Source organism: Pseudophryne corroboree, chromosome 10 (assembly GCF_028390025.1).
Source record: "Pseudophryne corroboree isolate aPseCor3 chromosome 10, aPseCor3.hap2, whole genome shotgun sequence".
In the NCBI taxonomy this organism is placed as follows: Eukaryota; Metazoa; Chordata; class Amphibia; order Anura; family Myobatrachidae; genus Pseudophryne; species Pseudophryne corroboree.
The window spans coordinates 65,500,497-65,515,483 of NC_086453.1; positions in this window are offsets into that span (position 1 = coordinate 65,500,497).

Sequence of the window (14,987 nt, forward strand, 5' to 3'; positions counted from 1 at the left end):
GTCATTCCGAGTTGATCGCTCGCTAGCTGTTTTTAGCAGCCGTGCAAACGCTATGCCGCCTCCCACTGGGAGTGTATTTTAGCTTAGCAGAAGTGCGAACAAAAGGATCGCAGAGCGGCTACAAAAAAAAATTGTGCAGTTTTAGAGTAGCTTCAGACCTACTCAGCGCTTGCGATCACTTCAGACTGTTCAGTTCCTGTTTGACGTCACGAACACGCCCTGCGTTCTGCCAGCCACGCCTGCGTTTTTCCTGGCATGCCTGCGTTTTTTCACACACTCCCTGAAAACGGTCAGTTGACACCCAGAAACGCCCACTTCCTATCAATCACTCTGCGGCCAGCAGTGTAACTGAAAAGCTTCGCTAGAACTTGTGTTAAACTACATCGGCTATTGTAAAAGTACGTTGCGCCACATACGCATGCGCAGAAGTGCCGATTTTTTGCATCATCGCTGCGCAGCGAACATTTTCAGCTAGTGAACAACTCGGAATGACCCCCCATGAGTGGAGAGACCATAATGCACTGTCATTTTATATGACACCCCATGGAGAACACATTATAATTGTATAAAAGTGAGGAGCAACTAAGCACAGTGATAGATTTTGCTAAAGGGATCATGATTACCTAAATAATATATAAACATCCAGAGCTGAGGAACACTCAAACAAGTGATAGATGAGAATAAGAGACGACACACTGCCTATTTTTAATTTCTTCCATTTATCTTTACACAAATAATTTTATTTGTTTTTCTATCACGGTTTTATTCTATTTCTACTATCAAATTTTATATTTCGCTTAGCATGACCCCAGTTTAGGGTCATTATGATACAACATGTGGAACATTTAATAAAAGTATTTAGCTCCACGTGGGTTTTGGTATTTCCTGATATAGAACAAACCTTTTAAATAATATAGAAATAAAGTAAATATTTGTATTCAATAATCACATATCATCTTATGTGATAGGGAAAGAGTGCACCCATATGTAAGTTGGTTTCCCCTTTCTTTCTTCCATTGTTTCCATTTATCTATTGAATCAGTGGGTAGCACCGGTATATTAAATTACTGTGAAAATACATATCACATTATAATAGAATATATACATTCTCTATAATCATTGCTGTAAAAGATACATTCTTCATGCCGGATTTTTCTTTTCAACGAATCATTCCAGCGATGATATATAACATTTTTATTTTAGGGCAGTGATAGATACTTATAAATTAGGGCTGGAGTAATGCAGAGGTGGCCAGGAGAGGGCACCCAGTCAGGAGGAGCAGTGCTCAGAGGCAGGACAGTCAAGAGCCGGGCTGGGCCCAGGTACTTTTCAAGGGGCGTGGCCTAATCACAGGAGGTGTGGTCATGTACCCTTAGGAAAAAATACTAAAAAAAAAAATAGTATTTTAAGCACCTCCATGGTCACACTGCAGCCCAGTACACAACAGTGTGTGCTGAGCTGAGGAGAAGAGCTGCTGCTGCTGCCAGGTAAGGGGGAGGGGGCTTGGGCCCTCACTGGGCCCCTCCATCAGACCTGGGCCCAGGTAATTTGTACCCTCCCCCCCCCCCCCCCCCCCCCTCTCTCGACACCACTACTCAGCGGGCATTGCAAGTACGCTGGGGTATCTTTGCTCCCTGCGTAGATACTGGCTGCATGCTGCCTCTATGGGAATAGGGGATGCAATTAATTTGCCGGCTGTCGGTATCCCAGCGGTCAGGATACCGACGCCAGATTCCCAACAGCCGACAATGCCAACAGCCGGAATCCCAGAGCACAGGGGCTAATCTCACTCATGGGTGTCCATGACATTCATACAGTGGCTAGTGCAGTGAGCCGACAAGGGGACTCTTTGCGCTCGCCCCACTGCTGGCATTGAGACGGGCGTGATGCCGCCGTCCGGATATTGACAGCCGACATCCCGTCCGCCGGAAATCCGTATGTATTCCGGGAATAGGAGGTATGCGGCCAGTTGTGTCTGTTGTCGACCCGACCACTAGGGTATGTAATATGTATAGTTCTTCAAGGTTTTTGTCCCTGCAATTTGCTGCAAGCTGTTTGACACTCTACTTTCCAGCAGAGGGCGCTAGTAGCTTATTAAAGCAAAAGATTTTTCCTTTTATAGTTAATCTTTAAATTAAAAAAAACAACAACAGCAAATAATATGTACAGTAACGGACAATCAACTAGCACGCTGCAGACTTAACCACCTATTAAAATAAACAATCAGAAGCAATTCTTACAGACTTTGAACCATAATCTCCTTATTGGTTCCAGGTTTGGCATTCCTAATTTGCATAATGTTTGTATTTGAATCATATGTTTTTTTTCTTTTGCCTCAGAAACCATAAGAAAAGATGGAAAATTCTAATTAAAGTAACACTTATTTTTAATTGAGAATATTAGTAATTCCTCTAGTTTTGTTCCATCACATGTGTAGCTGTATTATTGTGAGCAGAACTATAATCCAGGAAACTGTGCAAAAAAACTATTACATAGTGTATATTTAGATATTACTTCTATAAAAGACATTACAGGCTCAATTCTATTACTGTAGGAGCATCTGGTATATACCGCACTTACAAAACTGCTGGACTCATGGATTTTTGTTTGTAGCCCCACTGGGGTGAGATTGCGTGTTTTTAGGCTATTGCAACATCAACTTACACTACTTACTCCTAATTGTATTGACCCCTAAATGTTGCGCAGATAATTCTTATTTATATTTAGTAAGTGCACAAATAGATCTGATTCACACCTATGGCTGTTTTTACGCCATTCACAGGTCAATAATCACATGAAAAGCCTAAGTAAATTACGTGGAATGGGAGCTAATGACGACTTTGCTACCATTGCGTTCTAAAATGCAACAAAGAGCGCTATCGGTATAATGGGTTGTGTTGGTTTAAGCAGAATGCACGAGAAGTGTATAAAAAAATACAAAAAATACATCTGGAGTATCCAGGATTTACAGAGCCATGGCCTTGTTAGACTGGAAGTCTAGTGCGATGTGCAGGCAGTGCCACCTTTCATTGCCCATTATAGGCGCAGTATACTCAGCACCGTGGGTCTCTTTTGTTGGCAGTTTTTTTCTTGTCTCCAAGTTACTCTGATCCCTAACTGATTCTGATTCATTTCCTCTGGATTAACACCTGCCCTGATCATTTGCTTGTGCACTGACCACTCTCTGTATTGCTGCCTGGACCCTGGCCCTTGTCCCGCCTGTTCCCGGCCGGCGCACATACCTACATGTATACAACTCTCTTTGTATGTTTTGCAAATCACGCCTCTGTGTCTCCAATACTGTATCTCTGGTGCCAACCCCCTCCTCACATCTCTGAATAATCCTTTATTACAAGACCGGTACCAGCCGGAGGGCTACTAAAGGTGAATATCCACAAGACCGGTACCAGCCAGGGGGCTACTAAAGGTGAATAGCTACAAGACCGCGGGGGGCTACTAAAGGTGAATAGCTACAAGACCAGTACCAGCCGGGGGGCTACTAAAGGTGAATAGCTACAAGACCGGTACCAGCCGGGGGGCTACTAAAGGTGAATAGCCACAAGACCGGTACCAGCCAGGGGGCTACTAAAGGTGAATAGCTACAAGACCGCGGGGGGCTACTAAAGGTGAATATCTACAAGACCGGTACCAGCCGGGGGGCTACTAAAGGGGAATAGCCACAAGACCGGTACCAGCCAGGGGGCTACTAAAGGTGAATAGCTACAAGACCGCGGGGGGCTACTAAAGGGGAAATAAGATATAATACCAATAAGAGATATTAATCAGGTGCTACAAAAATCAATAAACCACACTAATAAAATATTGCAACCTATATTATGTGCAATTGGCAGCTCTCATGAGGTATTCTGATATACCCAATAAGAAAAACTAAGAACTAATATAATCCATATAATTAGACCATATAAGAGAGCGCATTAATAAATGACAATTTATTCTGACTTTAAAAAGTGGGATATATAATATCCAAACATGGATAAAAACAATTGTATCATATAACAAAACCACAACGATAGGTCCTTAATTACCACATATATAAACCACCAGAAATGTATGGACAATGGAGTCCCTATTGGAGCGTGCTTATAGTGTCCAAAGTTCCCAAAAAATACAGATGAATTAGTATTTAAATCCCGCTGACAGATGGACTTCAGAAATAGTATATATTTAATGGCAATGATGGAACATAGTTCTCCTTAGTAGTAAATTACAAATGTGTGACAGATTGTATCAAATTGTCCGCCTGGAGGTGGTAAGGATGTCACCTCCCGGTCAGCATTGTGCTACGACCCCCCTGCCGCCAAGGCAGCGTTGCTCACCGTGGACTTAACTGCCGTGTCCCCCTGAAGCGGGATGAAGCGGCAGTAATGGGAGCGGCGGTGACCGTGATGCAGGTCTCGGGGAGGGAGGACACGGCCAATGACGGTGGTGATGTTTCAGCGTTGCAGCTGTCCCAATGCTGTGGATTATCACCAGGGCTATCAAAGATGTGGCTCAACCCTTAACGCGTTTCTCCGGTTTATATATGTGGTAATCAAGAACCTATCGTTGTGGTTTTGTTATATGATACAATTGTTTTTATCCATGTTTGGATATTATATATCCCACTTTTTAAAGTCAGAATAAATTGTCATTTATTAATGCGCTCTCTTATATGGTCTAATTATATGGATTATATTAGTTCTTAGGCTACTAAAGGTGAATAGCCACAAGATCGGTACCAGCCGGGGGGCTACTAAAGGTGAATAGCCACAAGACCGGTACCAGCCGGGGGGCTACTAAAGGTGAATAGCCACAAGACCGGTACAAGCCGGGGGGCTACTAAAAGTGAGTAGCCCAACTAGTCAGGCTGTAGAGGCTAATTCTGGGAACTCAACTTCCAGCTTCATACTTTCCTACTGCTATGAGTTAGTAGTAATAATAATAATAATTATTGTATTTATAAAACGCTTTTCTCCAGTAGGACTCAAAGTTGCTTTAGAGACATCAGAAAAATGGTATATTGTGCAAGGATTTGGTATTAGTAAGTAACCTGAATTCCTAGATTACAGTGACCTCATAGCAGCTCAACCAACACTAGCAGATTATTATGAAAACCTGGGTAGGAAATAGGTGCGGTAGCCCATAGCAACCGAACAGAATCGACTATTTTTCTAATATTATTTACAGAATGAAATCTAACATCTCCCTGGTTGCTGTTAGTTATGTTTTTTGCTTACTGATTTTGTTAATGTATCCTCCTGCAACTTTGACTATTTAAATATATAGCTTTTTGCTTCTTTCCTTTGGTTATCATCAAAGCATAATGGTTTCTTGTCCATTTCGTTTTGCCCTTGCGTACTACACAGTGCAGTAGTGTGCACAGCATTCAGTGACATCCGGTGAGATCCACAGAGCAGATGAATGGTCTTATCCAGCAACAACCCTGGCACTGTGGATACCGTAAAAATAAGAATTTACTTACCGATAATTCTATTTCTCATAGTCCGTAGTGGATGCTGGGGACTCCGTAAGGACCATGGGGAATAGCGGCTCCGCAGGAGACTGGGCACATCTAAAGAAAGCTTTAGGACTAACTGGTGTGCACTGGCTCCTCCCCCTATGACCCTCCTCCAAGCCTCAGTTAGGATACTGTGCCCGGACGAGCGTACACAATAAGGAAGGATTTTGAATCCCGGGTAAGACTCATACCAGCCACACCAATCACACCGTATAACTTGTGATCTGAACCCAGTTAACAGTATGATAACAGAGGAGCCTCTGAAAAGATGGCTCCCAACAATAATAACCCGATTTTTGTAACAATAACTATGTACAAGTATTGCAGACAATCCGCACTTGGAATGGGTGCCCAGCATCCACTACGGACTATGAGAAATAGAATTATCGGTAAGTAAATTCTTATTTTCTCTAACGTCCTAAGTGGATGCTGGGGACTCCGTAAGGACCATGGGGATTATACCAAAGCTCCCAAACGGGCGGGAGAGTGCGGATGACTCTGCAGCACCGAATGAGAGAACTCCAGGTCCTCCTCAGCCAGGGTATCAAATTTGTAGAATTTAGCAAACGTGTTTGCCCCTGACCAAGTAGCTGCTCGGCAAAGTTGTAAAGCCGAGACCCCTCGGGCAGCCGCCCAAGATGAGCCCACCTTCCTTGTGGAATGGGCTTTTACAGATTTTAGCTGTGGCAGGCCTGCCACAGAATGTGCAAGCTGAATTGTACTACAAATCCAACGAGCAATAGTCTGCTTAGAAGCAGGAGCACCCAGCATGTTGGGTGCATACAGGATAAACAGCGAGTCAGATTTCCTGACTCCAGCCGTCCTGGAAACATATTTTCAGGGCCCTGACAACATCCAGCAACTTGGATTCCTCCAAGTCCCTAGTAGCCGCAGGCACCACAATAGGTTGGTTCAGGTGAAAACGCTGGAACCACCTTAGGGAGAAACTGAGGACGAGTACTCAATTCCGCCCTGTCCGAATGGAAAATCAGATAAGGGCTTTTACAGGATAAAGCCGCCAATTCTGACACGCGCCTGGCCCAGGCCAGGGCCAACAGCATGACCACTTTCCATGTGAGATATTTTAACTCCACAGATTTAAGTGGTTCAAACCAATGTGACTTTTGGAACCCAAACTACATTGAGATCCCAAATTGCCACTGGAGGCACAAAAGGAGGCTGTATATGCAGTACCCCTTTTACAAACGTCTAAACTTCAGGGACTGAAGCTAGTTCTTTTTTTTTGGGAAGAAAATTGACAGGGCCGAAATCTGAACCTTAATGGACCCCAAATTCAGGCCCATAGACTCTCCTGTTTGCAGGAAATGTAGGAATCGACCCAGTTGAATTTCCTCCGTCGGGCCTTACTGGCCTCGCACTACGCAACATATTTTCGCCAATTGCGGTGATAATGTTTTTGCGGTTACATCCTTCCTGGCTTTTGATCAGGATAGGGATGACTTCATCCGGAATGCCTTTTTTCCTTCAGGATCCGGTGTTCAACCGCCATGCCGTCAAACGCAGCCGCGGTAAGTCTTGGAACAGACAGGGTCCTTGCTGGAGCAGGTCCCTTCTTAGAGGTAGAGGCCACGGATCCTCCGTGAGCCTCTCTTGAAGTTCCGGTTACCAAGTCCTTCTTGGCCAATCCGGAGCCACGAATATAGTGCTTTCTCCTCTCCATCTTATCAATCTCAGTACCTTGGGTATGAGAGGCAGAGGAGGGAACACATGCACTGACTGGTACACCCACGGTGTTACCAGAGCGTCTACAACTATTGCCTGAGGGTCTCTTGACCTGGCGCAATACCTGTCGAGTTTTTTAATCATGTGGATGACTTCTGGGTGAAGTCCCCACTCTCCCGGGTGGAGGTCGTGCTGAGGAAGTCTGCTTCCCAGTTGTCCACTCCCGGAATGAATACTGTTGACAGTGCTATCACATGATTTTCCGCCCAGCGAAGAATCCTTGCAGCTTCTGCCATTGCCCTCCTGCTTCTTGTGCCACCCTGTCTGTTTACGTGGGTGACTGCCATGATGTTGTCCGACTGGATCAACACCGGCTGACCTTGAAGCAGAGGTCTCGCTAAGCTTAGAGCATTGTAAATGGCCCTTAGCTTCAGGATATTTATGTGAAGTGTATCCAGGCTTGACCCTAAGCCCTGGATATTCCTTCCCTGTGTGACTGCTCCCCAGCCTCTCAGGCTGGCATCCGTGGTCACCAGGACCCAGTCCTGAATGCCGAATCTGCGGCCCTCTAGAAGATGAGCACTCTGCAACCACTACAGGATGGATACCCTTGTCCTTGGTGACAGGTTTATCCGCTGATGCATCTGAAAATGCGACCTGGACCATTTGTCCAGTAGGTTCCACTGGAAAGTTCTTGCGTGGAATCTAACGAATGGGATTGCTTCGTAGGAAGCCACCATTTTTACCCAGAACCCTTGTGCATTGATGCACTGAGACTTGGTTCGGTTTTAGGAGGTTCCTGATTAGCTCTGATAACTCCCTGGCTTTCTCTTCCGGGAGAAACACCTTTTTTCTGGACTGTGTCCAGGATCATCCCTAGGAAACAGAAGACAAGTCGTCGGAACCAGCTGCGATTTTGGAATATTGAGAATCCAATCGTGCTGCCGCAACACTACCTGAGATAGTGCTACACCGACCTCCAACTGTTCCCTGGATCTTACCCTTATCAGGGAATCGTCCAAGTAAGGGATAACTAAAATTCCCTTCCTTCGAAGGGATATCATTTCGTCCATTACCTTGGTAAAGACCCGGGGTGCCGTGGACCATCCCTACGGCAGCGTCTGAACTGATAGTGACAGTTCTGTACCATAACCTGAGGTACCCTTGGTGAGAAGGGTAAATTTTGACATGAAGGTAAGCATCCTTGATGTCCCGAGACATCATGTAGTCCCCTTCTTCCAGGTTCGCAAGCACTGCTCTGAGTGACTCAATCTTGAATTTGAACCTCTGTATGTAAGTGTTCAAAGATTTTAGATTTTAGATTTAGAATCGGTCTCACCGAGCCGTCTGGCTTCGGTACCACAATAGTGTGGAATAATACCCCGTTCCCTGTTGCAGGAGGGGTACCTCGATTATCACCTGCTGGGAATACAGCTTGTGAATGGCTTCCAAAACTGCATCCCTGTCAGAGGGAGACGTCGGTAAAGCCGACTTTTGGAAACGGCGAGGGGGAGACGTCTCGAATTCCAATATGTACCCCTGAGATATTACCTGAAGGATCCAGGGGTCTACTTGCGAGTGAGCCCACTGCGCACTGAAATTCATTGAGAACGGGCCCCCACCGTGCCTGAGCTTGTAAAGCCCTAGCGTCATACTGAGGGCTTGGCAGAGGCGGGAAAGGGTTTCTGTTCCTGGGAACTGGCTGATCTCTGCAGCCTTTTTCCTCTCCCTCTGTCACGAGCAGAAAAGAGGAACCTTTTGTCCGCTTGCCAACAAAGGACTGCGCCTGATAATACGGCGTCTTATTTTGAGAGGCGACCTGGGGTACAAACGTGGATTTCCCAGCTGTTGCCGTGGCCACCAGGTCTAAAAGACCGACCCCAAATGTCCCCTTTCAAAGGCAATACTTCCAAATGCCGTTTGGAATCCGCATCACCTGACCATTTTACTGGTAGAATTGGACAACGCACTTATACTTGATGTCAGTCGGCAATTATTCCGCTGTGCATCATGCATATATAGAAATGCATCTTTTAAATGCTCTATAGGCAATAATATACTATCCTTATCTAGGATATCAATATTTCCAGTCAGGGAATCCGACCATGCCAACCCTGCACTGCACCTCCAGGCTGAGGCGATAGCTGGTCGCAGTATAACACCAGTATGTGTGTAAATACCTTTTTGAATACCCTCCTGCTTTCTATCAGCAGGATCCTTAAGGGCGGCCATCTCATGAGAGGGTAGAGCCCTTGTTCTTACAAGCGTGTGAGCGCCTTATCCCCCCTAGGGGGTGTTTCCCAACGCACCCTAACCTCTGGCGGGAAAAGGTATGCAGCCAATACTTTTTAAGAAATTATCAATTGTTATCGGGGGGAAACCCACGCATCATCACACACCTCATTTTATTTCTCAGATTCAGGAAAACTACAGGTAGTTTTTCCCTCACCGAACATAATACCCCTTTTTGGTGGTACTCGTATTATCAGAAATGTATAAAAACATTTTCCATTGTCTCAATCATGTAACGTGTGGCCCTACTGGAAATCACGGTTGTCTCTTCACCGTCGACACAGGAGTCAGTATCCGTGTCGGCGTCTGTATCTGCCATCTGAGGTAACGGCCGCTTTAGAGCCCCCGACGGCCTATGAGACGTCTGGACAGGCACAAGCTGAGTAGCCGGCTGTCTCATGTCAACCACTGTTTTTTTATATAGAGCTGACACTGTCACGTAATTTTCAACAGTACATCCACTCAGGTGTCGACCCCCTAGGGGGTGACATCACTGTTACAGACACTCTGCTCCGTCTCAACATCATTTTTCTCCTCATACATGTCGACACAAACGTACCGACACACAGCACACACACAGGGAATGCTCTGATAGAGGACAGGACCCCACTAGCCCTTTGGGGAGACAGAGGGAGAGTATGCCAGCACACACCAGAGCGCTATATATATACAGGGATAACCTTATATAAGTGTTTTTCCCCTTATAGCTGCTGTATGTTTTAATACTGCGCCTAATTAGTGCCCCCCTCTCTTTTTTTAACCCTTTCTGTAGTGTAGTGACTGCAGGGAAGAGCAGGGAGCTTCCCTCCAACTGAGCTGTGAGGGAAAATGGCGCTAGTGTGCTGAGGAGATAGGCTCCGCCCCTTTTTCGGCGGCCTTATCTCCCGGTTTTTTGTATATTCTGGCAGGGGTTAAATGCATCCATATAGCCCAGGAGCTATATGTGATGTATTTTTTGCCATGTAAGGTATTTCTGTCATGTTTTATTGCGTCTCAGGGCGCCCCCCCCAGCGCCCTGCACCCTCAGTGACCGGAGTATGAAGTGTGCTGAGAGCAATGGCGCACAGCTGCAGTGCTGTGTGCTACCTTATTGAAGACAGGAACGTCTTCTGCCGCCGATTTTCCCGGACCTCTTCGCTCTTCTGGCTCTGTAAGGGGGCCGGCGGCGCGGCTCCGGGACCCATCCAGGCTGGACCTGTGATCGTCCCTCTGGAGCTAATGTCCAGTAGCCAAGAAGCCCAATCCACTCTGCACGCAGGTGAGTTCGCTTCTTCTCCCCTTAGTCCCTCGATGCAGTGAGCCTGTTGCCAGCAGGTCTCACTGAAAATAACAAACCTAAACTAAAACTTTCACTAAGAAGCTCAGGAGAGCCCCTAGTGTGCACCCTTCTCGTCGGGCACAGAAATCTAACTGAGGCTTGGAGGAGGGTCATAGGGGGAGGAGCCAGTGCACACCAGTTAGTCCTAAAGCTTTCTTTAGATGTGCCCAGTCTCCTGCGGAGCCGCTATTCCCCATGGTCCTTACGGAGTCCCCAGCATCCACTTAGGACGTTAGAGAAAAAGGGCTTGCTGTGAAAATAGAATGAGACATTGCAGAAAGTAGGCAAGCTTGGAGCCTCTGCAATTGTCCATCATGTGCCATAAAAGATGGACATACCTGGCATAAAGCTGTTGTGTTCTCATTAGATGCAATTAATTCATAATGCTTAGGTAGAATTTTATATCATTAATGGTTAGAGAGTTTGAGTCACGTTCTGCCACAATCTTTCCATTTTTTGTCAAAGGCCATTATGCAAGCTACAGCCAAAGAATGAGGTAAGGTTCCAAATGCCGAAGCCACGCCAAAGTAATTAATTAGTTAAGCAATGTCGTCAATGTAGCGTTTATACCTTTCTACTGGGTGACCATCAGAATCTGGCTCTTTCCCTGGGGAACCAAGATATATTAGCCGTCCCCACCTCCTCAAGGTCCAGTACGGCACACAGCATAGCTTTGTCTGTAGCTGATAACTGGGGAACGGACATTTCTGCAAGATATTGATCAGTAGACTCTATTCCCTGTATAAGAATATAAGATAATCAATGGGTGTAGACCTGATGATATCTGGCATTAACTAGGGCAGTTGCGCCAGATATATTACCATGCATGGTCGGATTAAAGGGGAGGGGGGACAGGGGTCGTCACCACACACATAGGGTCAGTCTGATTCTGCGATTGCCGAGAACAGGTGCACAGGCGGAATTTGTCATGTGTTTGTGTTATGTATGAACAGTGCATACAGCGCATAGTGGCTCCAAGTCCCCTCATCCCCTGAATCACAGGATGCATCACGTCCGTGAAGCGGATGATGGGACTCGGGAGCTGCTCTGTGCTGTATGCACTGTACATACATAACACAGAGCCAGAAGGATTGCAGAGGAACTGGCTGCGGGAGGTGAGTGCTCTGGGGCACTAAGGGAGGTGGGAGTAGGCTGGGGTTGCAAATTGTCCAGAGGTGGGTCCAAAAATCAAATAGGGGAGCCACACCAACTGCCAGTGAGTCTCAGCCAGTGATGTGTGGCAGAGGTTGGGGCAGCAGTTGGTGTGGTTCCCCTATATAAATTTTGGACCCACCTCTGGAGCCACCACTGCACAATTTCCAGCCCCAGCCCACTCCCACCTCCCTTAGTGCCCCAGAGCATTCACCTCCCGCAGGCAGTTCCTCTGCAATCCTTCTGGCTCTGTGAGGAACTGGCTGCGGGAGGTGAGTGCTCTGGGGCACTGAGGGAGGTGGGAGCGGGCTGGGGCTGGAAATTGTGCAGTGGCAGCTCCAGAGGTGGGTCCAAAATTTATATAGGGGAACCACACCAACTGCTGCCCCAACCGATGCCACACATCACTAGCTGAAACTCACTGGCAGTTGGTGTGGCTCCCCTATTTGATTTTTGGACCGCTCTGTAACCCCACCTCTGCAACTGCCACTGGAACTGTGTAATATATAGGTGGGCACTGTGGGGCATATGGGGCATCAGTTTTATTGGAGGGGGCCCCCACAATGTAGATGCCTCACGGCCCCCACAAGCATTAATCCGACCCTGTTACCATGTGTACCCTTCACAGATACCCTGGGCCTGATTCATAGATGTATTCAAATGCCTTAGTAGCTGTGTAGTTGTGCGCAGAATATGCAAATGTTGCAGCCGCCTGGATTTGTATTGTATCAGAATCAGAATCAAATTTATTGATCAGTTTTACAACAGCACACCTGGAATTTGGGGGTCATTCCGAGTTGATCGCACACTGCAATTTTTTTGCAGCCCGTGCGTTCAGATAGTCGCCGCCTATGGGGGAGTGTATTTTAGCTTAGCAAGTATTCGAAGGCATGTGCAGGGGAGCTGTGCCAAAAAGTTTTGTGCAGTTTCTGAGTAGGTCTGAACTTACTCAGCCGCTGCATCACTTCAGGCTGTCCGGTCCCGTAATTGACATCAGACCCCACCCTGCAAACGCCTGGACACGCCTGCGTTTTCCTCGACACTCCCAGAAAATTGTCAGCTGCCACCCAGGAATGGCTTACTGCTGTCAATCACCTTGCATTTGGCGCTGCGATCCCGATCTTCGTTAGTTTCATCGCTGCCCGGCGTCCCCCATCGCCGGGCAGTGACATACCTGCGCATTGCGGCCGCAGCACATGCGCAGTTCGGACCCGATCGCACGGCTGCGAAAAACTGCAGCGTGCGATCGGATCAGGATGAGCCCCTTTGTCTCCAGTCACCTGCACGCCACAAAAATCACAGGTATTTAACGTACAAACATAAAATAAAAACAGTCAACATACAGTCATTAAAACCAACAGAGCTAAGGCAGCGATGTTTTAGACGAAGAATTACATAATACAACAAATATTTAACAAACGACTACCCTGAGGGAAAAAGCTATTTTTGTGTCTGACAGTTTTTACAGGATGCGCTCTATAGCGCCTACCTGATGGAAGCAACTGAAACAGACCATCGGGATGTGTCTCATCCTTTACGCGTTTCTCTACCCTTGATAAATACAATTCCTGAACAGATGGCAGACCCAGCCCAATTATCCTTCCTGCGGTTCTCACAATTCTTTGAAACCTAAGCCTATGACGTTCAGTTGCTGAACAAAACTATGCCACCACCGACGAGCATAGCACAGAGTCGATTATGGCCGAATAGAACAGAATCAGCAACACACGTGGGAGGCTACATTTTTTCATCTGGCGTAAAAAGAAAACAGAAGAAAAAAGGGGGGTGTTGTAGGTGCACTGTCTCTAGCATTACTGATATCATATAGCTTAGCATATAATAAATAGTGGAGTTTAGTTATGAATTGATCAATGCATGAAGCTGCAGCCCCGCGGCAAGGGACTCCACTCTGCTGCAGTACCTAACACTATAGGGGTTCAAACCAGTAATGCTAGAGACAGTGCACCTACAACACCCCCCTTTTTTCTTCTGAAGAACTACAAGTCTCAGTAGGTAGCACCTCACATTACTGGCAGCTATAGGTGTGCAGTCTAAGGCCCCTCCCTAGCAAACTAAAAGTGTTTTGTATAGACACACCTGAAGGAGTGAGACACCTTCATTCTTAGACTTGCACCCACCCGCACCTGACCCTCATTTATTTTAACTAGGGTACCTAGCATGACTGCACTTGTGAATATGGCACAATTCTAGGTAAGTCCAATTATTCAGAACAATAGGTCAGAAATGGGTTGGCTCCTGGGGTATGGGGCCCCCTGGACTGCCGTGGCTGGGCGACAACAGGGCATTGCAGCATTACATTTAATTTGGCACTTTCACCGTTTGTTTATTATACATGTTACACATTTTTTTCACTTATATTAATTCACCCTATAACACCCTTTTTTTCTCACCTATCCCTTAATCCTTTTCACTACACACAATTATTCCCTGCGATGCCCTGGGGTTGCTTGGCTGTGGTTTTTTGGGGGTTCCCGTGCCCTAGGTTTGAACCCCTATAGTGTTAGGTACTGCAGCAGAGTGGAGTCCCTTGCCGCGGGGCTGCAGCTTCATGCATTGATCAATTCATAACTAAACTCCACTATTTATTATATGCTAAGCTATATCATATCAGTAATGCTAGAGACAGTGCACCTACAACACCCCTCTTTTTTCTTCTGTAGAACTACAAGTCTCAGTAGGTAGCACCTCACATTACTGGCAGCTATAGGTGTGCAGTCTAAGGCCCCTCCCTAGTAAAAAGAAAACAGTCTTTGCTGAAACTTTTTGACAATTGCATCAATATTGACCCCCCACTTAAGGTCCTGTGAGATTATTGACCCCAAGGACTTAAAGGAGCCCACCATAGACACAATAATGCCAGCCATTGTAAGTGGGGGCACAGAAGCTGAACCCCTCCTAAAATACACAACTATCTCTACTGTTTTAAGTGGATTAAGCTCTAGATTGGTTTTACAACACCACAGGGCCAACTTGTCCACCTCTCTCCGGTAAGCTCGTCCCCAT